Here is a 27,607-nt window from a genome sequence, read left to right as displayed (position 1 = left end):
AGAAGGTTGTGATTTAAATATCTCTTGCAACTCAGATGCTAATCTGCTGTGCTTCTCCTGTGCATTGTTTCTTTAACACTGCAATCATCCAGGCGAACAGGAACTATCCCATCATGTCTCATTCTGTATTGTAAAGGAGTAAACAATTGGTCGGGAAAGAACAAAATAAAGAGAAGAACATTTGGTCAATGAGGTGAATAACGCTCTCGCTCGGAGAGTGAACAGCTGTTAGTGGAGACTGCCGGTGACAAATCATAGGTGGCGTGTCGTCGCAGTCTATGTGTCAGACAGGCTTTCGGGAGTCGCGAAAATCTCTGACTATGACCTGTTCTTGTGGCCACAATGATTTTGGCTGCTAAAGTTAGATTCTCAAAGACATTGCGACTTTCACTGAACCAAAGAAGGACTTTGGACCCATGTTTCAAATGTCCGTCATGAAGCAATGTTCCATTCTCAATCCCATGCTTTTCAGAACATGGTCTGGGACCTTAAGCGCTGTGGTACTCCAAGTCATCAACGAAATATTTTCCTAATTCCACCCCCTCCAGCGAAATACTATTACCAAACATATATCCCCCTCCCCGCCCTTGTCCGCCTTCCCCAGGAACCATTCCCTCCGCGGGACCGTGGTACACTGTGCCTTCTCTCTCAACGCCTTCCCATGGAAGCTTTCCCTAAAATCGCGGAATATGTGACACATACATTCATAGAACATGAGAACGAGAAGCAAGACTGTGCCATACGGGCCTTAGAGACTACTTCGCCATTCAGTAAGATCATGCCTGATCTTTCCATGGATATGCATCCACTTAACCAACCTCTGAAGGTACTCATTACTTCCTTTATTGTTGAAACAAAAATCAGCCCGAGCTTAAAAAAAATGTATTGATCGATCATCAACTACTTCGTTGGGCAAGCAGTTCCATAGAGTACTGCTCTGGTTGAAGGAAATCCTTCTCAATTCAGTCCTAACTCGGCTCGTCCGAATCTTGAGGTTGTGCCCTCTTGTCCTAGTTTCATCCACCAATGGAAGCATGCTGTCTACTTCTATCTCACACATGCTCTTCATAACTTTATATGTTCCCATAAGATCCGGCCTCATTCTTCTGAATTTTTGATATAATCCTATTCCACATAGTCTCCTGTCATCAGCGAACACCTTCAAATCCGGAATTCCATCCGCCAGAATAATGCCCATTAACCCAATATTACAATGTTCCTCTGCAAATTTTCACAGTCCTCCGCACACTTTGCTCAGCTACTCACCTTTGTGTCAACTGCAGACCTTGACACGATGCGCATGGCTCCAAAATCCAAATCATCCATATACGTTGTAAGTAATTGCGGTCCCAGTACCAATCCCTGAGGCACACCGTTGATGGACAATAGAATAGCACTGATTTATCCCCACTCTGCGATTCCTGTTGGACAAATAATCCTGAATCCATGCTCATACTTTACCCTTAACAGCATGCATCCGTTTGCTGTCAGCCCCTGAACCGCAAATTGTCGATGGCATTTTGAAAATCTCGGTACACCAATTCACTGGGTCCCGTTATACACCATGCTCGTAATGCCGTCATAGAATTCGAAAAGATTTTTCAGGCATGACCTGCCCTTCATTAAACCATGCTGCGTCTGTCCAATTTCTGTCGAGATGCCCTGCTATTTCTTCCTCGATAATAGACTCAAGAAATTTCTGGACTGCAGAGGTTAAACAAAGTTCTATAATGTTGGGGAATGGGTCTGGGTGGGTTGCGCTTCGGCGGTCGGTGTGGACCTGTTGGGCCGAAGGGCCTGTTTCGACACTGAAAGTAATCTGATCTAATTCATCATATTCTGTCTGCCTCCCTTTTTAAACAGCGATGTCATATTTGTGTTTTCCAATCAGCTGGGACTGCCCCAGAGACCAACGAATTTTGGAAAAATACCATCAGCAAACTACTTTTTAACACACCATCGCGTTTAACACCCTGCGATGTTAATTAGCTCCAACAATCCAACACGAGCTCTTTTGTTATAATGACTGTTCCCAGGTCGTCACCAACCGTCATCACTTTGTCAATTACTGGCATGTTATTAATATCCTCCACTGTGAAGACCGACGCAAATGCCTGTTCAATTTCACGGCTATTTCCGCATATCCCATAAGTAAATGCCCCTTCTTATCCACGAAAGTGTCAACGTTTACTTTTGCCACTCTTTTTCATTTTATATTTTAATAGAAACTTCTGCTATCGATCTTTATATTCTGTGCTAATTTTAATGCCATGCTCTTTCTCACATTTTCTCTGCATTAAATTCCATTTGCCAACTCTCAGCCCAGCTCTGCAGCATACCTGTGTCCCTATGGAACCTACAATATCTTTCAGCACTATGCACAACTGTACCGAACTTCCTGTCGTCCGCAAATTTACGAACCAATCCTTCTACGTCCCCATCCAGGTCGTTTATAAAAAAATGACAAAAAGCATTGAACCCAAAACTGATCATTGCAGTACACCAAAAGCAACTGAATTCCAGGATGACGTTTTCCCTTCCAACAACACCCTCTGTCTTCTTTCAGCAGGCTAATTTCTGGCACGAAATCCTCCTCAAGCCCATACCTCAGTATTTTGTGCAGTCATCTACCATGGCGAAATTTATCAAACGGCTTAATGAAATCCAAACGTGCATTACATGAACGGCATTATCCTCATCTATCTGTTTAGTCAACTAGCGAGTTTTAACAAGATTTGTAGCTCAGGTTTAGCTTCCACATGAAGATTTGCTCGCTGAGCTGGAAGGCTCACTTCCATACATTTCTTTACCCTCCTGGGTAACATCTGCAGTGGGCCTTCGGGCGACATACCGTTCAGGATTTCTGCTTTTTATTGACATGTTTGGGTTCTTTGGGTTGGTCATGTAATTTCCTGTAGTGATATCATTTCCTGTTCTTTTTCTCAGGGGGTTGTAGATGGGGTCCACCTCAATGTGCTTTTTGATAGATTTCCGGTTGGAATGCTCTGCTTCTCGGAATTCTCGTGTCTGTCTCTGTTTCACATGTGCTCGGATGGATGCGTTGTCCAAGTCAAAGTGGTGCCTTTCCTTATCTGTATGTAAGGATACCTGTGAGAAAGGGTCACGTCGTTTTGTGGCTAGTTGATATTCATGTATCCTGGTGGCTCGTTTTCTGCCTATTTGTCCATATGCAAAAACTGATGACATTTACAAAATACCGTGCAAGAACTGTAAACAAACACTACATTAGACAAACACTCCAGTCTACTGAGACAACACATCCATACGAGGACAAGCCAAACAGATACATGCAGAAGAATTCCTCGAAGCATGGCATTCCGACCAGAACTCTTCCAACAAACACTTCGAGCTCAACGCCATCGACTATCCGCTGAGGAAAAATAACAGGAAATGACATCACCACCGGAAATTACATCACCAACCCAAAGAACCCCAAACATATAAATTTTAAACAGGAATCATGAACAGTGCTTCGCCTGGAGACCCACTGAAATTGTTACCTCGTAGTGTGATGAAATGTCTGGAAATGAGCTTTCCAATTCAGTGAGCAAACCGACATCCAGGTTAATGACCTTGTCAAAGAACTCAATAATATTTGTGAGTCTCGACCTCCCATTCACAAAACCGGCTTGACCTTCGCTCATAAACTTATTCCAATCGAGATGATTACAAATTTTATCTCTTAGAACTTTTTCCAACACTTTACCCACAACCCATGGAAGGGTCAATGGTCTATCATTTCCAGGGTTTTCTCTACTTCCCTTCTGGAATGAGGGAACAACTTTTACTATCCTGCAGTGTTCTGATACTATACCTTTGGACAATGACAACATAAAAATCAAAGTCGAAGGCTCAGAAATTCGGTTCTTGGTTTCCCAGAGAATCCTAGGATAAATCCCATCCGGCCCACGGGAATATATATATTTTCACATTTTCAGAGTTTGTAACACCTCGTCCTTGGGCACGTCAATCCGATCTCGTCTCGTAGACTGTTTCTCAGTATTGTTCTCGACAACATTTTGTTTTTCCAGAGCGAATCCTGACGAAAGATATTGCTTTTGCGCTTCCCCCATCACTTCTGACTCCACGCACTACTTACTACGACAGTCCTTCATTGGCCATATTTTATTCCATTCATTCTTTTATTCCTTACGTAACTTTGGAAAGATATAGGGTTTTCCCTTATCCAATCTGCCAACAAATTCTCAGCTACCATCCTGGCTCATCTTCAGTCTCTCTTCAGGTCTTTCCTGAACTTCCTCAGTAATCATAACTCCTGCACTCGACAATTTCCTCCCTCTCTGACAGGTACATACTTATCAAAGACACACAGAACCTGCTCCTTGAATAAGCTCCTCACTTCTATTCTGCCCATTCTCTGCCGTTTCCTTGCCCAACCTGTGCATGCGTGATCTTATCTAATCGCATTACAATTTTCTTTCCCCAGCAGTAGCACTTGCCCTCCGGTGTATACCTATCCCTTTGATAAGCTCAAGTAAACATAATTGAATTTTGGTAACTCTCACCAAAGTGCTCACCTACCAGCAAATCTATCACCTTGCCGTGTTCATTACCCGGTATCAAATCTAATTTGGCCTCTCCTCTTGTCGGCCTGTTCCATTACACAGTAGTTAAGGAATCTATCGCAGATACTCAATACTCTCCTCATCAAGGCTACCCTGATTGAGCTGCTTCGACCAATCGACATGTTGATTAAAATCCCGCATGATAATTGCCATACTATTTTTTCAGGTGTTATTTATGTCTTTGTTTCCTGCCCTCCCCAATGTGATCTTAAAATATGGAGGCGGATTGACTCCGACAATCAATGACATTTTCTTCTTAGAACTTCTAATTTCCTCCCAAATGGATTCAAACTCATTCTCCATAGAAGGTATATCATCAGTCAGCATCGGTCTGAGGTTGTCCTTGAATGTTTGAGTTACACCACCTTCCTTACCACCATTTATGTCCTTCCAGATTGTCTCATGCCCGTGAATATTTACCTCCCAGTCTTGTCTATTCTGTCTCCATGCTTCTGCAATGTACTATATCGTATTCGTTCGTGATAATTTATGCCAATATATCCCCAACCTTCTTCCGAAAAGTACAAGCATTCAGGTATAGTGCCTTTATGGTCGCTTTCTTACCCATTTATTAACAACATCTCTAATAATATCTTCTACGCTATCCTTTCTTCTTGCTTCTTTCTTCTCCTCACTTGTCCATTTCTGAACTCCCTGCTTAGTACACAAGTGCTCAAATACACCTTCCAGGTGAAGCAACACTTGCCCTACACCTCACACAATCCAGTCTAATAGATTCACTGCTCATATTGTGGTCGCCACTACCTTGGGAAATGAAGTCTGGATTGAATGACCGTTTTGCAGAATACAAAGTTCTATCACCAATAATTTCCCTGAGCTTCCAGTTGACTGCTCCTTTAGCACAGAACCATGTTTCCTGGCCAACGTCTCTATCTCAGGCTTATTGCAGTGTTCCACCAAAGCTCAGCGCATGCTAAAAAAGTAACAGGCCATTTTCTGCTTGAGCACCCCGCGACCATCCATACCAATTTTAATCATTTTAGAGGCCTGAAGTCTCCCATGTCATGGCCTCCGACACACCCACCAGGCCTAGTTATAGCATAGCAGCCATTACACAATACCTATGGTTAGTCATAAACAGTCTCCGTGAACAGTTGTTAATGCTCCAAACAAATCATTATCAATTCCTATGTCCAACTGTTAGTCTCTCCCTTTCGGCTCTGTCCCGACATCTCGTTCCCTCCTAATTACTGTGCCCCCACATATCTTCTGCAAATAGACCAAACTTTTCCTGGAAACCATCAATGCTTAGGACGGCGTCACTGGACCGAAAATGTTAACTCCGATTTCTCTTTCCAGCATCTTTTGGTCTTGCCCCTGAGGAAGCTTGATACTGTGCTTGTGTAATGACCCCCTGCACATAAGACAGAACTGTGTTAATCCTGAAAAGTTCTCTTGTTGATGAATCCCATTACAATGTGAGGCATTGGCATCGACTTCGTAGGTCAATAAAGAAAGAAATCATGTGCTTGGATTTGTGCCGCAGTTCTGTTCTGGATATGGTAAACAACAGAGAGATAAATCTCCGTCATGTCAGTGGGGAACAGATAGGAATCTCCACAAGAGGCGGAATTAAGTGAATGTTTTTCAGTTAGAGAAAATTCACACAATTTCTCACTGTAATAGCCTGTGGCTATCAAAGCAAAATATTTTATAACCACAAAGGCATAATACAGCATATTCGAGTTAAAATATCTGAATGATCTCCTTCCAGTGTGACAGTACAGTTGTGTCAGCAAATGGGATAACTGAGTGAATCATTTTACTTGTTCAGCAAGCTAACAGTCCTCTTGTGCTAAGTTATAGGGACAGAATGCAGGACGTGGGATGGAAAGGTTCTGAAGAAGTTTGACAAAGGGACTGATGAAGTGTTTGTGGTTCTGAGCGGCTTGAAGTGGGCATATTCCCAATTCAGGACGGACTTGTATCTTATGTTCCTCTCTGTCTCAATGGAGGAAAGGTTTTACTTTCCTCTTTGGGTTTGTAGTGGACTGGACTAACGCAGTTCCACTTTTCAGCAAGATTGGGAGAGATAAACCAGAGAATCACACAGCAGTGAGTCTCACATCAGTTAAAGGGAACCTTTTGGAGCAAACCCTGCAGGAGAGAGTTACCGGCACTTGTTCAGTCAAGGTTTCATCAGGAAGAGTCATCACGGCTTTGATACAGAATGTCATATCTAACAGATTGGATTAAATATATTTTATTGGCAAGTGATCGGGTTTTTTTTAACGAGGGTAGTGAAGTTGATGTTTTTTTGTGTGGATTTCAACATAGCCTTTAACACAACACCACACTGGAGACTCGTAAGAGGATAAAAGTGAAAAGGGATTTAAGGTCCCCTGGCAAGTTTGATCCAAACTTAATTTGGTGGTGGTCGGAGACACAGGATGGTGATAGAAGGCTGTTTGTGTGTTTGGAACTGATATTAATGGTGTAACACAAGGATTAATGCTGGGTCACATGTCGTTTGTGGATGTGTGTAAAGAATATAGAACAAATTCGGGGGAAATGAGAAGCAGAGTTGTCGATGATGCGAATATTAGCTAAATGGTTAATAGTGAGGAAGAAGGTCTTAGGATGGAGGAGCTCAGAGATGGATTTATCAAATGTCAAATTCAGATAGGGGATGTTGAAATTAACCATGAAAAACATGAGGTGATGCACATTGGAAGAAACACATCAACGGATTACTCAATGAATGGCAGGACACGCGGAAACCCAGAGGAACAGAGAGACTTTGCATGTTGGGCCACATGTCCGTCAAGGCAGCAGAACATCGTGACAATCACAACTTTATCAGTCAAGGCAAATTTATAAAAGCAGATAAAGTGGTGTCACAAGTAGACAACATGGTGAAGAAAGTACTTGGCACGCTTTTTGTCATTAGTCAGAAAGTCGATTATCCAAGTTGGAATGTCATGTTGTGGCGATATAGAGCATTGGTGAGATCACATTTAGAATACTGCTTGCAATTATGGTCAACTTCTACAGGAAGGATTGTGTGAAAATTGAAACTGTGCACAAATAAGTTACAAGGATGTTGTGGGGACCTGAGGGCTTGAGTTAAGCGTGGAGATGGAGTCGGCAGGGGCTTTTTCACTGGAATGTTCCAGGCAGCGCGTAACGTTCTCACGGTTTATAAAATCATGAGGGGCATGGATAGGCAACTAGACTAAATCGTTTGCGCAGGATGGTGAAGTTCAGAACTGGAGGGCACAGGTGTAAGGTGACAGGCACTGAGACACACGAAATAAGGTATAGAGAGTGAGAGAATGATGTTTGATTTCCAAGAGGCATTGCTTCAGCTCAGTCTTCGGTTTTAAAAATAAACATTTTTTTCGTGAAAGTAGTTTGGTAGTTAAGTCGTGAGTGGAACGTTAGGGGTACTAAAATTGAGTGATGTACCAATGAATAAGTGAGTGGGTACAATATTGTCCAATGCATAATGGAATGGAGAATGCCATTTTTATAAGGAACAATCAATAAAGATCTTTTAAATAAACTGTGATGTTGCAGGACTCTGAAATACACACCGAACTGGCTGTGCTGGGTTTATGAGTCACATTGACTTTTCTGCAGGAGCATCAACTGATTCGGAAGGCAAAATGATATTTGTCATCTGTTCAGCAGTGGCAAAGCATATATATATTCCTCCATTCCTATCAGCACTTGACAAGGTGAGCATGCATTGCCTGATTGAAACATTCCAGTTCATGAAACTCGTTTTTTTTTGAGAAACAGAACGTAGCAGTTATTGAACTGCAGCTTTCTCTTTTCCTTTACCAATTTTAATATCCAAACATTCAGTTGAACTGACAGGATGCTGAATTCTACAACAATTATATTTTTCCCTCAGATATTTAGCCTCTGCGTTTTTCTTTTCTTCAGTGATCTGAATGACCTGATATTTATGGGGAAATGAATGTTGCAGTTTGTCTCGCATGCGACAGAAGAATCAACTGAGTGGTTACAGGTGCATCTTAATTTTCCTATGCAGTTGAGCTGAGGTGGTGTCGAGTTAAATGTGTGGATCCGGAAAAGTACACCTGGTAAGGCAACATCTTTGGAGTAGGAAAGTCGATGTTTCGAACATAAGCTCTTCGTCAGGAATGTTGGAAACATTGACACTCCTGGTCCTCCGATGTTACCTAACCACTGTGCTATCTAGTGCCATCCTTACTGACTCTAATCTCTCGCATTTTCAATCCTCGCCTTCTCTTTAGGCGGGGTAGTGTTAGATACTGTTCCTAAGATGTAACAACATGTTCATAATGATAGTTTGAATATACAGTTAGAAGCTCATCACTGATGAAATTCATTCTCCCCCTCTCAATCTGCCAAGCACATGCAGGTCCTGAGCCTCCTTCATTGACATTCCCGAAACACCTGACGCCTGAAAGAAGAAGGCCTCATCTTCCCCTTGCGCCCTTGATGCCACAGGGGATCACCAGTTTCCTCATTCCCCCTTCCCTCACATTATTCTAGTTTCATGACTCCAACTCAGCATTGCCTTCATGACTGCACATCACCTTTCCAACCTACCCGCTCCACCTCCTGTCAGAACTAGTATCTTATTCTCCACCTTTATCTACTCCTCGCATTCACAGCTATCACGCCCCAAAACCCCCGAAACTCCCATTTATCTATCAGTCCCCACGGCGACAAACCTCATTCCTGAAGAGTTTATGCCCGAATTATCAACTCTCCCGCTCCTCGCATGCTGCCTGACCTACTGTGTTTTCTATCACCATACCGTCGGCTCTGAGTTCTCACATCTGCAGTTCTTACTGTCTCCACGGAGCAGTATTGTGTAAAAGTCACATTAGTGGAAAAAGTGTAGTTTCTGTGGCTTTCTAAGTTGTTAATTTCATTTTCTCAATCGGCTCTAGCTGGAGTACTGTGTGTCTTTCTGCAATTATCATTATAGCAGGGATGTGATAGCATTGGAAACGGTGCAAAACAGATTTACCAGGATATTGCTGTTCGAAGAGTTTCACTTCTGAAGATTGTTTGGACGGACTGGGCTCTCACAAAGATGTTCTCTTTCTAAAAAAAAACGGAGCAGTACTTTTTCTCAAGGATAATGTGTCTTGATATCTTTTTTTATCAAAGGCATTTTAAAACAGTTCGGGCTCCGAATCGGATGAAGTGTTACAGAGATGAAAGTGTTCGCTGTGAGGCCTTTCGTTTCTCCGTAAACAGCTGAGACTTAAGGACAAAGATTTAATGTTTTAGAAATGAACTGTATAATGGAAAAAGAATGGTCATTCTGGAAAGTTGAATTCCGGTTTTTAGATCCTGCAGCAGTGGTGCACGAACTAATAACCTCTCTCCTTCTGCCCTTCTAATTTTAAACTGTAAGCTTCTGTTTCATTTTTACTGTTTTTAAGGTACTTTGTTTTAAGGATTGTTGTGTATTTTCAGAACACCATAAGTAAGTCTACTTTGGATAGACTAAGTTCTGTGGGTATCCAAAATTCTGTTTTTTGTTTGTCGATCCGTCATTTTGTGAATAATTTTTGTAACTAGTTTACTCGGGAAATTTTCACTGTACGCTTAACGAAAAAAATATAACGTTACGGTGTGGGTTGTCTGCTTAATAACATTTTGAATGGGTTAGCCTCGTCCATAACAAATTGGGAGGTAGTTGATGGATTAAAAGAGCAACTGATAGGTGCTTGCCTCTTTATTTCGGGTGTTGATTTGGATTAGGGTAGGCAATGCTTGGGAAAGCAATGTCTCATTTAGGTACAAAGAGTTGTCTGGCTATGGACGATGTAAAGTTGACAGTTTTACAAAAAAATAATTCAGGCCGGGTTTCTGGAATTAGCAGACATACTGGGGTTGTATTTGCCTCTTTCTGTGAGGAAAGGAGAGATCATTCCCGCAGTAGCTCAGCCTTTAACTAAGCTGGAAAATCCATGAGAATCTGTAGAGATGGTTAAAATTTATTTGAAAATGAAGCAGCTTGAGTTAGACTCGAGAGATAAGGAAAGGACACCAGATTTGAAGCAGTTCGAGATACGATTCGAAGTAGAGAGAGGGAAGAAGAGAGAGCAGCAGAGCGGAGAGAAAGGGCGACCGGATTTGAACTTCAGAAATTGGCAATTATGAAAGGAATTCACCTTAAAAGGCTGGAGTGAAAGGCTGAAGATAAGCTTACTCTGGAAGGGAATATTGTTAAAACGACAAGGTTAGCAGCTGAAATGGCTGATTGTTATGAAGTGGTCCATAAAACAAGGATGGGCTTCCAGAATCATTTTCAGTCTGAGGGATCGAAATTGGGGCAAAGAGAAATCCTTACGTGGAAAGGGAAAGTTAAATCTCTGTGAAAATCATTAGGATAACTTATCACAGGGTAAATAGGGAAATCTTGAAGGGAACAAGATCTGAGGTTTTCATTGAAATAAAGTAGGCCACATGAAGCCAGTGTTGGTGAACTCGGGAAAGCACTGGAAAGTCAGATGCAGGAAAACGAAACAAGCCTGGATGTTTTGTTGGCATGGCAATAGAAAGCACAGTGGAGGGTGGAAAGCTGCATCAGAGTGTACAAGCCGATCAGAGGTTGGTAAGGGGGAAGTGCGACATCTGCTTTAATAATATACCTGCAAAGTTAAAGTTCATTTACCTTGGCCAGGAGTAGCAGGTAGAGAGGTAACAATATTGAGGGACACAGGATCGTGCCTGTCTGTGATTCAGAAGGAGGGGGAAACATGTACTCCTGAAAAACTATGTATATGGGAATTCATAGTGGGACGAAAAATTGCTCAGTTATGTACAGTGAGGATAGAATGGGCAGAAAGAGTGGAGAATTTGTGGTGGGAGGTCTGGAAAAACTCTCAGCTCCAAGAATACAATTTGTACTTGCAAATGATATAGCTCAATCACCGGTAAGCGTGCCTCCTACTCCAGTTGAAAAGCCAGTCGAGATGCAGGCAAATGTCGCAATGCAGGACGTTTATCAAGGAATTTTCCCAGATTGTGCCTTAACGCGATCACAGAGTCACAAGCTGAAGCAAGACAAATCAAAAGGCACGGATAAGGAAGCTGAAATATGATTACAAAATATTTTTTTGTCAGGTAAGTGGGACACAGCAGGGGACAAGCGTTAATAATGCAAGTATATTCAGCTCTGCTGTGCTACTAAGTTACAGCAGAAAGATGAATAATTGAAGCAGTTGGATCAGAAGACATGTACTTGGAAGGAGAGTGAATGCATCCCCGTGTGATATTACTTAGCAAATGATATGTTAAGGAGGAAATGGAGAGCAATACATATTCAAGCAAGTGAGAAATGGGCAGAATTTATTTTTCCAGTAGGGTACAGAAAAGTGGTGCTGCGAGTGCCGCATGTGCCACAAATTGGAGGGTACGTAGGCTTGATGAAAACGGAGGCTAAAATACAAAGACATTTTTACGGCCTGGATTGCAGGGGAATGCATTTGAATTTTCCCAGACGTGTCATACATTTCAACTAATAGGAAAACCATGGGAAATAATAAAGCCTGCACCTTTAATATCTATCCCAGCGTTCGAGGAATCTTTCTTAAGTGTCTTCATTCATTGTGTAGGTTCCCTACATCCAATAAAAGATGGGAATAAGTATTAATTAACAGAAAAAGGATGTATTGACGAGATTTCCAAATGTTGTTCAATCATGCAATTTGACAGCTCAAAGCATAGTGGAAGAATTACGGTTTTTTAAAAAGCTAGACTAAGACTACCATCAGAGATACAATTAGCTCAAGGGTCAAACTTCACGTCCAAACTTTTCAAGGAGTGTATCGCTAGCTTGGAAATAAAACGAGTCAAATCTACTGTGTACAATCCAGAATCACAGGGTGCACTGGAAAGGTGACGTCAATTATTAAAAACTATGTTGAGGTTTTATGGTTCGGAATAGCCAGATTATTTCCATAAGGGAGTTGCGTCAGTGCTGTTTGCGATCTGAGATGTACCAAAAGAATCCACCAAACTAAGTCCATCTGAAACCAATTTTGTGCATAAAGTAAGAGGACCATTAGAATTTATTAAGGAAAAATTAATAAGTCAGATTGCAGAGACCACACATTTGGATGATGTGTCAAATTTTAGAGTTGGACTAAATAATGCTGGGGAGTTGTAGAGACAGTATTTAAAAGTATCGCAGCAAATGGTGAAACAGGAAATGTATGAGAAATCAAAAAATCAATTTTGCCGCTGGGAATAATGCAATTATTTAAAATTCATTAATCGGTGAAACTTTAAAGCAAGGTTTAAAAGACCTTATCTAAATGAGAAGAAATTAAGTGAGGTTATCTACTTGATAGGGACTCCAGTCATGAAGGAATCTCACAGAATGTGATGGGAATATGCTCTAACGGTATTTTGGCAGAGAACGAACGCAAGATGAGAATGTGTTATTGACTACGACACACTGGGAAGAACCAATGTCAGGGAATTCTGCATTGGACGTTCCTGAAATAAAATTGGACAATGCAAAAGTTGTCCAAAATTGGTAAAGTTATTCAGTTATCTTCCAGAAGAAAATCGAAAGAGTTATTACTCTTGCACGGGGAGATCTACTGAAATATACTGGGAATTAATAATCTAATTGTAGATGATGTAAATATAGGAGATGCTGTTCTGACTCTGTAACATCCTTGCAGGCATAACCCTTTAAAGTTGTACAAGTTCATAAGGAGATGTCACGTATGCACCAAAATGGCATAACCAAAGTGAGTTTCAATGAATAGAGTTCACCCATCATCAAGGTGCCAAAGCCAGATAAGACCCAACAGTTATGTGTGGACTATCACAAAATCAATGTTGTTAGAAAGACTGATGCGTATACATATCTGCAGTTGGAGGACTGTGTGGAAAAGATTGGAGGAGCAACTTACATTTCTAAGTTGGACTTCCTCAAAGGTTACTGGTAGTGAACTTTGTCAGAAAGATCAAAGGCAATTTTGTAACGCCAACTGGCCTGCAGAAATTTAACGTAATGCCGTTTGTACGAAAAACACCTCAGCCACATTTCAGAGGTTAACTGACAGGGTAATTGCCGGATACGCAACTGATTGGTGTATATTGTGCCTGGTGACTTTCAGTCTCTCGTGGATTGAATATTTACAGCATTTATCTGGCTTTTTTGATCGAATTCGGAAGTCAAACTGATTTGTAAACCTAGCTAAAAGTGAATCTGCCAAAGCCAAAGTCACCTTCCTGGGATATGTCGTTGAACACGGACAAATAGCCCCACGGGATGTGAAATCGAAAGTTACAGGGGACTTTTACACATTGTTGACGAAAAGAGTGGTACTACGGTTCCCCGCATTGAGTGGCTTTTACTGAAAGTTTGTGCTGAATGTTAGCAGTGGGAATACTCCACTCACCGAACTGTTAAAAACAGGCAAGAAATTTCAGTGAACACAAGACTTTCAAAATATTGTTTTTCTCAGAGCAGAGCTGATTGTGAGGAGACATGATTGACGTGCACGAACTAATGAGGAGCAAGGAATTACAGATTGAAGGAAACATTTGCTCTTGATCGATCACTAGGGTTTGTAGATTTCAGATAAGATGCAGAAAGCTTTGAATAGACTGGTAGGAAAACATTATCAGTCAGCGGGTGGGAGACTCTGGAACTCACACTCTATAAAGATCAGTTTTTCAGTTAACCCTTCATTCTTCTCTGATTCCACTGGCCAAAGAGTTTCGAAAAATGCTCAAAGCAGAGCATCACCGCGAGCAACAGTTATTCGATCGGTGGCTTTATGAAATGGAAAGGTGCCCATGAGTAACGTGTCCGACTATTCGGCTTCCCTCCTGTGATGACGCTGGAACATTGACTCTTATATTCTCGGGGGCATTTAATGAAGGCATTCTCGTTCCTGCAGATTAGGAACATATCCCTTATTTCGGTTTTATAAAAAAAAGTTTTGTAAGCTGGATTAAAGTCTGCCCTGCACGCGAGCCAGGTAGGATTTGAACCTACACTCTCCTGATCCGTAGTCAGGCGCGTTATCCATTGCGCCACTGGCCCGATGCACGTGCATTACCTTAAGAGCCGTGATGTTAATACGGACACGGTTAATAGATGAGATTACTTACAGTGTGGAAAAAGTCCACACCGCCGCTCCGAAGGGCAACCCACCCATACCCCTAACCTAACTGAGCATGGCCAATTCCCCTGACCTGCACGTCTTTGGACTGTGGGAGGAAACCGGAGCACGCGGAGGAAGTCCATGCAGACACGGGGAGAATGTGCAGATTCCACACAGTGGAGTGAGGCGGGAATTGAACCCTTGTCTCTGGCGCTGTGAGGCAGCAGTGCTAACCACTGTGCCACCGTGCCGCCCAGTTAAGTTAGGGGTATGGGTGGGTTGCCCTTCGGAGCGGCGGTGTGGACTTTTTCCACTCTGTAAGTAATCTCATCTATTAACCGTGTCCGTATTAACATCACGGCTCTTAAGGTAATGCACGTGCATCGGACCAGTGGCGCAATGGATAACGCGCCTGACTACGGATCAGGAGAGTGTAGGTTCAAATCCTACCTGGCTCGCGTGCAGGGCAGACTTTAATCCAGCTTACAAAACTTTTTCTTAAACAATTCATTATCCACACGGTGTCTGACATCCCCAACACTACTATTCTTGACCCACACGGTGCCTGATTAGATTAGCAGTCATATTTACCAGTTGAACAAGCAATAAAGATAATCACTGTCACTGCTTCAGTCTAATCTTCATCACCTTTCAAAGCAGCGAACTTTCCAAAACAAAACGCATGTGTCCTCATGAAGTTTCCATTCGCACTCTGTCTGCCCAGTCATTCAATGGAATCACTGCTGATCTGATGAATTTCGAATCCACTTCTTCAACATGACTGACGTGAACGTGAGCCTAATCACCACATTGTATATACCAGTTAACTTTCAGAGGTTTCGAGTACAGTAACGACTTTTGCGAGTATGCAGGAAAGTGAATACTGTGAACCGAGCAAAAAAATCCCTTCATGGAAATTAATCCAGTGCAACGTCAATCATATTAGAACGGCAGATGACGTAAACATTCCTCTGCATCACTCTGCACAGATGCTTCTCCAAGAATTGACTCTTTGCAGAATTCTTCTTTGTAATTTAGACTGTCCCAGTTGTAGATATTCTTTCAATCCACAAACAAGTATCCTGCTGAAAACTACTTACTTAAGATTAAAATAGTTGACTATCTATTCGACTAGCTGATGTCCAAAGTTCCGTGTTCCATGTCAATACAAGTTCTTGCAGGTGAAATTGGAGCTCCCAGCCTGATGTCCCACTGCTTCTTGATGCGTGGGAATTGAAGCTGCTGTCGTTAAGGCGGGAGCTTTTAGCCTCGATATTTCACGCACCTCTGTATCATCAGAGAATGGCATTACGCTCACCGATTGCATTTTCGCAGCCACATGCTCGCGCTGAACGCCATCCCCATTTCCAATTAGTGTTGGGTGCACTGCAAATCAATTTCTCTGATTCCACGCCCTTGAACTGGGATTATATGACATGCCATTATATGATTACGTCAATAAGTGAGGAAATTGGTGAAGTAACTGATGTTAAAATACAGTGTTATTGAGAAATACATTTCAGCAATACCCTGCAGTATCCTATGACCCTTTGAAGTTTTGTAGATATCTCGCAAACGTAATATCTACAACCTCAGTGTTGCAATCTCTACAGTCTCTCCGGACATAGAAGCTATATATTCAACCGAATCTGAGTTCCCACATCTCAGTCACTGTTTGACAAGTATTCCTTTGTGCGTGTGGTTCTGTTCCTCCATAACCTCTGCCACGATCCTTATTGCTTTTTGCATCGTGCTTTTCCATGTGGCACCAGGATCATGAAATGGTTCTTCCTTGGCATTGTCAACACAGCAAGTTCTGCTCGAATCACTGTCACAGCAATCGGCATTTTTCCCGTTTTACTCCATGTCATATGTGCTTAGCAAATGCTGAGAAAATCAATCTTTGTTTTACATAAAAACACTCTACATGGTGATAGGTTTCCTTCTTCAAACACCCGCTATCTCACGTCTTTGCGTTTCATATATCATAACCACCCTTTATCGGAGAAATCTCTCCCTCCTACAAGAACTAACTCGCCTAAACGTCCACTCTCCCATTTCACTGAGGTATTGTGCAATATAATATTCACATTTACAATGTTCATTCTGTACTGCTGCGGTCACTGTTTTGGGTGAAAGTGCTCAATCCCATGGTCGGCATCTTCAAGCAATTCAATCCATTTAGAGGCAGCTGTTCTGTAATTAATCCTCCTGGAGCACCTTTTACTCTTGTGGTTCTGTTCGCCGAGCTGGAAATTTTTGTTGCAAACGTTTCGTCCCCTGTCTAGGTGACATCCACATTGCTTGGAGGCCTCCTGTGAAGCGTTTCTGTGGTGTTTCCTCCGGCATTTATATTGGCCTGTCCCGACAAATCTTCACCCAAACTTTGAACACCTTTTACTCACATGTACAATAGACTACTGGAGCGTCGGTCTCAGGATAAGTGCACAGCGCAGGATTGAGCAAAATACAAGTTTCTGTGGGTTTCTCCAGTCATTTATTTCATTTGTTCCTTCGGTTCCCCCGAAATATTGCGTGCAGTTCGGCAATTCACATTACAGTAGTCATGTGATCGCACTGGAAACCGTGCAGAAATTGACCAAGTTGAAAAGTTTAGGTTATGAAGACAGATTGTTTTGACTGGGGTTGTTTTCTTAAGGCAGAGGAAACTGAGGATACATGTTTCATATGCACTAAGTCATGAGCGACATGGACAATGCAGACTAAAAGAAACGCTTCCTCTTGACCGATCAACAGGGGCGTAGACTGTAGTTAAGAGGTGGAACGGATTGAGAAGAAATGCAGAAAAATCTCATCAGCAAGCGGATGGTTGAATCTGGATTCACTGTCTGAAGGGATGCGCAGAGGCGAACCCACATAACCTTCAGAAATACACGGATCTGAAGTTGAGTTGTTAATGCATACAAGGCCAAGTGATGAAAACGAATAAAGATAGTCAAGCGATTGCATCTGACGAAAGCATGTACAACGACCTTGAGGGCTGTCATTCTCCACATACGTGGTATTTGTGTAGCTGTCCATGGTGGGCTAGCAGTTCTATTTTTTTCGCTTTCTTCGCTGGGACCCGGCTTTGATTCTCAGTCCGGGAGTTGGGGTTTGTTTTGATCCTAACAGCGACATCAGCAAAAGCAGACCACCTGCAAAGGGAGAGCTTTTCGTACCTCGGATCAATTAATGACGTCGAGAAATGAGAGACGAAGACCCAGACTCTTAAAGAAGGGGGGCGGTACCTCGGCAGTCTCTGCTCATTCAGACAGTTCACTCTCCATTCTCCTCTGATTCCGCTTCCTAAAGGTTTTCCCAAAATTGTCAACGCTGAGACTTGGTTTTGTGTCTTGTTTCCTTCACAATCGCAGGTGCCACAGTGAATCTCGGAAAGTTGACAGGTGTAAAGGGCAACGTGAGTGATGAATTCAGCTTCCCCCCCAGTGATGACTCTGGGATATTGATTCTGACGTTCGCAGGAGCATTTAGTGAAGGGACTCTTGTCCCTGCAGTTCAAGGGGAAAACCTCATTTCGGCTTCAGAACAGTCAGTTATTAGTGCAATAAAGTCAGCGCTGCCCGCAAGCCAGGTTGGAATCAAAACTCCACACAGCAGATCTGTAGTTCGGCACGTTATCCATTGTGCCACTAGCCCGATGTATGTGCTATATTGTGCGGTAAATTAGCTTGTATGTGAATTTGAAGCCTGCCATTCTTGCTCTTAAGGAGAAAGTGAGGTCTGAAGAAGGGCATGTGCCCGAAACGTCGAATCTTCTGTTCCCTAGATGCTGCCTGACCTGCTGTGCTGTTCCAGCAATAAAGTTTCATTCTTGCTCTTAAACCAAGTCGAAACTTTAACTACAATCTCTGGACCGTAACCAAGCGCATTATCCATTGTGACACTGTGCTCGCGCGTGCTTGAGGTTGGCATTCTGCAGAGTTGTGATCTAAACAGGGACATGACCAATCGTACTCATGTTCACAAGTTGAATAACCAGGAAAAATAATCACCGTTAATGCTTCATTCCAATGCTCCACTCTTTGTGCAGCGGGATGTTTTGTAACGAAAAGACATTCATCCTCATGAAACTTCCATTCACTTTGTGTCTAGTCAGCCATTCAATGGGATATTCGCTCATCTGATGAATTTCAAATTCCCTTTACTGATTTTGCTCCATCACTTTTGATAAACTAATGCCTAATCACATCATCGTATTCAAGCTAATTTTCGAAGTCTGAAAGTACTTCAACGACCTGTGCGAGTTTACAAGAAATTGAATAAAATGAAATGGGCAAAAAAAAATCCTTTCCTGCCCAGAGCAGAGTTAGCCATATGAGAAAGCTCAGAGACCGTAAACATTTCCTGCGTTTCTCTCAGTGCAGATGTCAATAGAAGATGCTCCAGGTAAAGTTGGAACTTCCAGCTTAATGTCTCGGTGCTCCCTGCTTCGTGTCAATGGAAGCTGCTGCAGTTGAGGTTGGAGCTCCCAGCCTGATACGACGAATACCACGTCAATAGAAGCTGATCCACGCAATGTTGGAACTCCCTGTCCCCGGCATTTCAATTCACTCTATACTTTCAGTGAAAAACTTCACAATCAATGATTTCATTACTGAACACATATCTGCTGGCTCATGGCCATCCGCATTTCCAGTTTGATCATCGCTGCTGCACACAGTTTCTCGTATTTCAGGCCTGAAACCTGGCACTATATGATATTCCACAGCAGTGGTCACTTCCTTGTATGACGAAATTGGTAAAGTAGCCGATGTTAAACTACATTTCGTTTGCAGAAATACATTCCAGCAATTCCCTGCACTATTCCCTGACGCTTTCATTTTCTGGAGAATTATATCAATCTTCGCCTTCAACAATCTAAGTGATGAAATATCCATCGGCTCTGGAGATACCGAAGTTAACCATTCAGCCCACCATGAGTTTGCATGTCTCAGTCACTGTTTGTCAAGTATTCCTACTGTTCATGTAGTCCTGTTCCTAACATATCCTCTGCCACTATCTTTACTGCTGTTTGCATCATGCTATTCCATGCGGTGCCGGTATCGTGCAGTGGTTAGCTCTTTGCGTTGTGGCAGCAGAAAGATCATCTGCAATTTGACTTCCAGTATTGTCACTTGTTACCGTTGTATGCAGAGTAAGACATGCTTCTCAAAAGCAGGAGCGAATCAATCTTTTTTGACATGAAAATATTCGTCGAGGTGATGATTTTGCTCCTTCAAACCCTCGCTGTCTATGTATCAGGATTCAAAACCACCCATTCTTGGAGATTTCTCCCCATCACACGATCAGTAACCCTACTTTCGGTTCATCCTCCAATTTCCCAGCGGCATTTGGCAATCAAGTACTCGCATTGATATTGTTCAGTCTGTGCAGCTGCAGTCAATGTTGTTGGGCGAACGTGACCCAATCCCACAGTTAGGTCCTTAAAACCAGTCGATCAATTTACATACTGCTGTTGTGAGATCAGTGCTCATGTAGCAATTTTTACTGGCATGTTCGGGAGATCACTGGAACATCAAGCTCAGGAAAAGGACACAATGCAGTATTCAGCAGAGGGTGTTAATTTTTTGGAAATGATCAGTTTCTCTGTTCTAATTTCAATGGAGAAGAGGAGATTGTGAAGAAACATGATTGAATTGTGCAAAACAATGAGAGATAAAGGCATGTTCGGATGAAAGAAATGGTTTCACTCGGACAAACGCCAAGTGGTGTAGCCTAAATGTAAGAGGCAGAAAGTTTTCAGTAGATAAGCAGTAAAAACTTTATCCACCAGTGGTGGTGGATAAATCGGCAACTCATTGTGATGAAATCAACACAACCTTCAGAGGTATTCAATCTGTATTTGTGATGCTAAGGCATACAAGGCAAAGGGATGGAAAATGGAATGAGGATAGTCAAGCGGTTATTTCTGCCAAGAACGCGTCCAACACATTTGAGGGCTGTCACTCTATGTGCGTCTGACCGCTGTACTCGTCCCTGGTCGTGTCGTGGTTCTGAATTGGCACTTTTACCACTGCGGCCAGGGTTCAATTCCCAGTAAGGACTGTTTTGTTCAGTATCAACAGCATGGGCTTCTGTGATAGGATTCCATTCAATGCTTCGAATCAATCAATGTGTCCACGAACATCAGGGTCAATGTTCCAGCCTCTTAAAGTAGGAGAAGGTGCCTCGGCACTCCATGAGCCAACATGAGACTGAGATATTTATTTTGTTTCCTTGCAATTACGAGGAACCGCAGCGATTGGGTCGTTGGCTCTGTGAAATTGAAAAGTGCCGATTCGCAGTGTGTGGGACTATTTGGTCTTCCTCACTTGTGATGACGCTGCGACATTGACTAGGATGTTTTCCGGGGTGTGTACTGAAAGAGATTCTCGTGTCTGCATATCAGGAGCTCAAACTTCATCTCGGCCTCAGAACAATGAGGGCGATTAGGTTGTGAGAGTAATAAATACCTGCGTTAACCTCGAGCTAGAGAGGAGTGAAACCTACAATGTTCTGATCTGGAGTCAGGCACGTTAGACTTTGCGCCACTTGCCCAATATGTTCTTCACGCTTTCATGCTTCAGAGTTGTGATGTTAACATGGACAGGAGAAATAGGAGTCATATTCAAAAATTTAACCAGGAAAGAAAATCACCACCACTGCTTCAGTCCAATCCTCCCCACTTCGTGTTTCAGCGCGATCCATAATGAAAACATATCTGTCATGATGAAGCTTCCATTCAGCCTCTTGTCTGTTCAGTCATTGAATGGGATCATCGTTGATTCTGTAAATTTCAATATCAGTTTCCTGCTTGTCCGCCATAAATCAAGATAAACTCGAGCATAATGTCAACATCAAATAGAGTCATAGAGTCAGAGAAATGCACAGCATGGAAAGAGACCCTTTGGTCCTACTCGTCTATGTTGACCAGATATCCAAACCCAATCTAGTCCCACCTGCCATCACCCCGTCCATATCCCTCCAAACCCTGTCTATTTGTATATCCATCCAAATGCCTCTTAAATATTGCAATTGTACCAGCCGCCACCACATCCTCTGGCAGCACATTCCATGCACTTATCACTCTCTGTGTGAAAACGCTGCCCAGTCGGTCTCATGTATATCTTTCCCCTTTCACCCTAAAACTATGCCCTCTAATTTTGGAATCGCAGACCCCAGGGAAAAAGACTATTTCTATTTACCATATATTTGACCCTCATAATTTTGAAATCCTCTAACAAGTCACGCCTCAGTCTCCGAAGCGCCAGGGAAAACAGCCCCAGCCTGTTAAGCCTCTCCCTATATCGCATTTCCTCCAACCTTGGCAAAATCCTCATTTTTTTCTGAACCCTTTCAAGTTTCGTAACTTCTTTCCGATAGGAAGGAGAGCAGATATGCACGCAATATTCCAACAGTGGCCTAACCAATGTCTTGTACAGTCGCAACATGACCTCCCAACTCATATACTTAATACTCTGACCAATAAAGGAAAGCATACCAAACGCCTTCTTCACTATCCTATCTACCTGCGATTCCACTTTCAAGTTAAATTTCAAATATCAGAATTCTATGAACCTGCACTCCAAGGTCTCTTTGTTCAGCAACATTCCCTCGAATATTACCATTAAGTGTGGGAGTCCTGTTATGATTTGCTTTCCCAAAATGCAGCACCTCACATTTATCTGAATTAAACTCCATCTGCCACTTCTCAGCCGATTGGCCGAACTGGTCAAGATCCTGTTCTAATCTGTGGTAACTCTCTTCGCTGTCCACTACACCTCCAATTAAATGACAAAACGTAGAGGACCCAGCACTGATCCTTGTAGCACTCCACTGGTCACGGGACTCCAGTCTGAAAAACAATCCTCCAGCACCACCCTCTGTCCTCTACCTTTGAGCTCGTTATATACCGTTAATTTTTGGAAGTTTAGTTTGCTTTAATTACTTGTATGGGTTTTCAGGTAATTTAATATCATGACACGAGCTGAAAATCACTTGCTGCAATTTAACCAAATATGCAGTCAGTCTTATGATAAAAGGCAGAAAAAGAAAATATTACCTGCGTTTCTTTCTGCACAGATTCTCCTCCACGAGCTGAATCTTTGCCACATTTTCCCTTATTGTTGCGAGATTTCCCTGGGACAGACATTCACTCAATCTACAAACATGGGTGCTGCTATTTTAATTCAGATTAAAATAACTGAGTATCCTTTCTGCAACTTGATGTCTCATTGCTCCGTGCTCCTTATTAATACAATCTGCTCCAGATGAGGTTGGAACGTCCAGCCTGCTGCCACAATGCCCCCTGCTTTATGCCAACAGAAGCTGCTCCATATAAGTTGGAGGTCCCAATCTGATATCACAATGCTCCTTGCTCCATGTGAACACAAGGTACTACAGGTGAGTGTGGAGTCCCAGCCCCGGAATTTCATGCACCTTTATACCGTCACAGCCGGCTCATCCTCATGCCCATTCCAGTTTGATCTTCGCTGCTGCGCTACTCAGTCTCTCTTAGTTTAGCCCTGGGAACACGAGATTATATGACATTCCGCAACACTGGTTATTTATGCGGAATATCACACTTCTCCATTTCATAAATCAGAATTCAAACCCAGGCACTTTCAGAGATTTCCCTCCCTTGCATGTTCATTAACCCTCCTTTACATCGCTCCTCCCAATTCACTGAGGCATTCCATAACCTAACACACACATCGGCACCATTCTGTCTGTGCTGCTGCTGTCACTCTCGATGGGTAAACGTGTCCCATCCCATCATCGGGAACTTGAAACCAGTCGATCCATTTCAATCCGGTGGTTGTGAAATCAATCATCATGTCGGAGCCTTCACTTGCATGGACCAGAGATTACCTGTTAACAATTGGTCTTGATTTCCTGCCACTAAGCCAGTATGGCACCTCACTTGCTACGTTTCCATTAATGCCACAGACGTTTATCTTTTAAGCAGTTTGCCATGGTAAAATAAACACACACCTTGTCAACCATACTAGTCTAGTTCTTGTGCTAGGTGGCTTTCAGTCTGACGTTATGCTGACTGGTTTGTGATCTCTACTACCAAGATGCTCTCCCGACGCCATTCCTCCTATTGTGCCTCTCTTGTTTGCCTTGCCATGACTGATCAAAACAGTGCTCTTGAAATCACTTCAAAAATCATTTCACATTAGAATGACACACTACATTGTAGTTGTGAAAAAACACTATTATTCCTACCCTTTTCTTTGATCATTATTGAGAGATTAACTGCCATTAGCTCCACTATACCACTAAGTTATTCGGGGCTATGTGGCACTCTTGCAGCAGTGTCACTGCATTTTTTGTTCCTTCGCTGAATTTTTACAGCCGCGTTTGATGTTCATTTTAAAGCATCATTCCTCAAGAACTACAATTTGTCATTCGACCAAAATTGCCAGCCTTTTCATTTAAAGTCTCCTCCATTGATATAAAAGGGGGAAAAAATAGAGTTTCAGCAGCAGATGAACTGAGATTCGGCCGAGTCGCCATTTGTCAGCGTGTGGGGCACATGTGTTCGAGGTAATGATAAGATTCAACAGCGCAACCCAGCAGCTTTCATGCTAACATTTATTTTATGTTAGCTGCACAAAATGCCAGCGTCATTCCACTTCATTTCACAATCTGTCTTTTTGTGTTTGGCTTGTCTTTTTCTCCTATAGTTCTCCCTTGATGACAGTAACTTTGTCTGACGTTCAACATGTTTGCCTTTCTTATCCCCAAAACCGGATTATCGCATTGGTTCGATGTTGGCAGAATAATAAATTCGAAATCGATTGGCTTTTATTTTACTGAGACGTAATTGAAACTCGTTGGTTAAATTTGAATTATCGTCAAAATAGCAACCATCTCAAGTACCTATTTCACAGCCAAATGTTATATATTTTCAATATTCCAGTAAAATCTGACACTGCTCTCATAAGCTCTCAGTGCAGAACAACATTCTACCTCATTTAAAGGTGCAGTATACACTTTCAACTTCATAACAATCTGGAATTCCACATAAGGCTGTCACTGGCCCACCACACACAAAACTAGAAATATAGACGTCAAATAATGGACAGTTATAAGTGAGTGAGGGAGCAGTAAAATGTGGAGAAAGTGAGGACTGCAGATGCTGGAGATCAGAGCTGAAAATGTGTTGTTGGAAAAGCGCAGCAGTTCAGGCTGCATCCAAGGAGCAGGAGAATCGAATTTTCGGACATGGGCCATTCCTGAAGAAGGGCTCATGCCCGAAACGTCGATTCTCCTGCTCCTTGGATGCTGACTGACCTGCTGCGCTTTTCCAGCAACACATTTTCAGCAGTAAAATGTGCCAGGTCACAGTCAAAATGAAACTGGGGATAGAGAAAGACACTGTACTTGCCAGCACACAGAAAGTAGTCTAGCATTTTGCAGGAAACTACATCATAGGCATGAGAATGAATTGATCTAATTTTTTAAGATAACATGGTGATGTGGTAGAACTACATATTAACGCCAAGAGCAGTAGCCTGTATTGTTTAATGTACTACAACTCTGCTTTCATTCAGTGTGAAATCCATATCTGTCAGTGGGGGAGTAAGGAACGTTCGAATACAAGAGCAGAATTAGAGGAGTGGGAAGAGCACAGAGGAATGTTAGGCTGGAAGCAGTGGCGGATTAATGGGGTGTAAGACCATGGATGGGTTTGACAGCAAATCTGAGAATTACAAATTCAGTGGAGAGGCATCCTGGGAACCAATGCAGATCAGTGAGTTTTATTTAGTCAGAACAGAAGGGAAGTCAAAGAGGAAATGACAGGCAGTTAGCCGAACATCTGTCACATGAAAGCTTCTCAATTTTTAAATTATATTTGTTGAGCAAGGCACTTAGAGAAAGAAAATCAAGGGTATGATGCAAATTCAAGATACTTTGCGAAAGTGTAGTCAGATTTAAACAGATTATTGAAGTTCTTTGTGGAGCTATCGTGTGCTATGGATAAACTGTCGTGTAATGATCCATTTGTGAGCCTGTCAAACTTCTCTTGAATCTCCCTCCATCCTCCTCACAATGTACATTCCGATCCAGTTGGGGTCATCAACAAGTTTGGAAAAATTACAAGAGGTACAAATGTCCAATTCATGTGTAATAGTTAGGAACAATTTGGTTCAAGCATTGGATCATAGGATCCCTGCAATGCAGTCGTTGCAATGAGGCCCCACTCTCTCCCTATAATGCTGCATCTCGCATGCCCAATACACCTAGCCTGTACATTCCTGGATATAATGGGCAATTCACCTCAACCGTAAATGTTTGTACTGTGTGCAGAAACAGCAGCATCCGCAGGAATACCACGCAGACACTGAGAATGTGCACACTTCATGTAGGCAATCGTGTGAGGCTGGAATTGAACCTCGGTCTCCAGCACTGTGAGGCAGCAGTGCTGACACTGATCCTTGTGGTACTCCACCAGTAACAGAAAACCATCCTGAGAAAAGGGCACTTATTCCTACTCTATGCTTTATAGCTGGTAAACAATCCTTAATGAATGCTGGTACGGTTTCTACAACCACATTGTATTTCGTGAAGTTGTGTGGGACCTGATAAAACGCCTTCTGAACAAGCAAAACAGTGGGGTTCCAACGTGAATTCCACTCTACAGGAGACTATGCAGAGATCACATATCTTGAAAGATGACTCCCAGCGCATCCACATTCTCTCATTGTCTTCCTCTTTCTTCAACATTTTGGGATGAAGCCTGTCTGGTCTAATTGACTCAAACCTTAATCCAGTTAACTTTTGAAGTACGACCTCTTTCCTGTTCTTATTTGTTTTGCCCGTTGTTTCATATTTTGGGACATTTAATCTCCTAATGAAGGGCTTCTGATTTGATGTTGACTGACGGGCTGTGTTTTGCCAGTACCACATTCTTCGACACTGATTGCAAGCATTTGCAATCCTCACTTTCTCCTTTTCCACAATCCTGACATTTACAAAGTTTCTCACTGTGCTGATTCGCTTTGCGTCTTGCCAGGCCAGATGATCTTCTGAAGCCTCGCCCACACACACGTGCTCTGTTTCTCCCGACTTTCAACGAAGTTTGTAACTTTCCTGTTCAGAATTCCATATTATTCAGGTTAGGATAAATGATGTGGCTCCGTCAGTGATCTTTGATCCAAATTTGCTGATTGCAAATCAATCCTTCTAATACCGTGTAAAATTGATTTGAAGCATATAATTGAGAGAGAACCCATTCAAACATGCTCGGTCAAGTGCCGAAACAACTCTTTATGTGGCTCAGTGTCAAGTGTTGCCTTTTCACATTCCTGTGAATCATCTTGTACAGTTTGATAGATGGAAGACGGGGTAGAATTACAATCTGATGTTGTTGATTTGGATATCCATTGCAATTCCTTCATCATTTCCAGGTGTTTAACCTGTAACTCCTCACCTGCTAATGATCTCGGACCACGTGCACTACTGGACTGCAGCAGTTCAAGAAGATCATTCATCGAATTATACATCGGCAATTGGAGATTGACAATATCTGCCAGTCTTGCTCATGAAAGCTCTGGAAAGTGGGGTGAACTAATCTGCTCAGGGAACGAGCATGGGCACGATGTGCCAAATTACCTTGTGTTATTATCATTCGGTAATTGTGACTCAAATTAAAGAAACAAATACTCACACTTTAGTCCATGGATCTGTTTCTGTATCCACCACTCAGTGAGAGAGCAGCTAATCGTTGGGGCATCTGGACTTTCAGACTCAGTGTTGCGAGAAACACCTGCAAGAAAATAATCGCAAAATACTGCAGCAGCTGAAATATGTAAAAAAAAAACAGGCTATGCTGGAATAAATTAGCTGGTCGGTTTGTATATGCAGGGAAAGAAGGTA

At 42.4% G+C, this 27,607-nt stretch overlaps 1 long non-coding RNA gene and 2 other non-coding genes across 3 annotated transcripts in view; 1 reads left to right on the top strand and 2 right to left on the bottom strand.

Moving 5' to 3' along the window:
• The window catches only part of LOC148139946 (uncharacterized), a 991,803-nt gene that overhangs the window by 534,089 nt on the left and 430,107 nt on the right, over positions 1-27,607 (bottom strand). The gene's annotated exons all lie outside the window — the stretch shown is intronic.
• Positions 14,583-14,655, bottom strand: trnar-acg (transfer RNA arginine (anticodon ACG)). Its single transcript has one exon. It is a non-coding gene; the product is annotated as a tRNA-Arg (tRNA).
• trnar-acg (transfer RNA arginine (anticodon ACG)) lies at positions 15,102-15,174 on the top strand. The gene has a single exon. It is a non-coding gene; the product is annotated as a tRNA-Arg (tRNA).

This window comes from Chiloscyllium plagiosum, unplaced genomic scaffold (assembly GCF_037043375.1).
Source record: "Chiloscyllium plagiosum isolate Xiang-an unplaced genomic scaffold, Cpla_swu_hap1 HiC_scaffold_36, whole genome shotgun sequence".
NCBI lineage: Eukaryota > Metazoa > Chordata > Chondrichthyes > Orectolobiformes > Hemiscylliidae > Chiloscyllium > Chiloscyllium plagiosum.
This window is presented reverse-complemented; position numbering and strand designations above follow the sequence as displayed.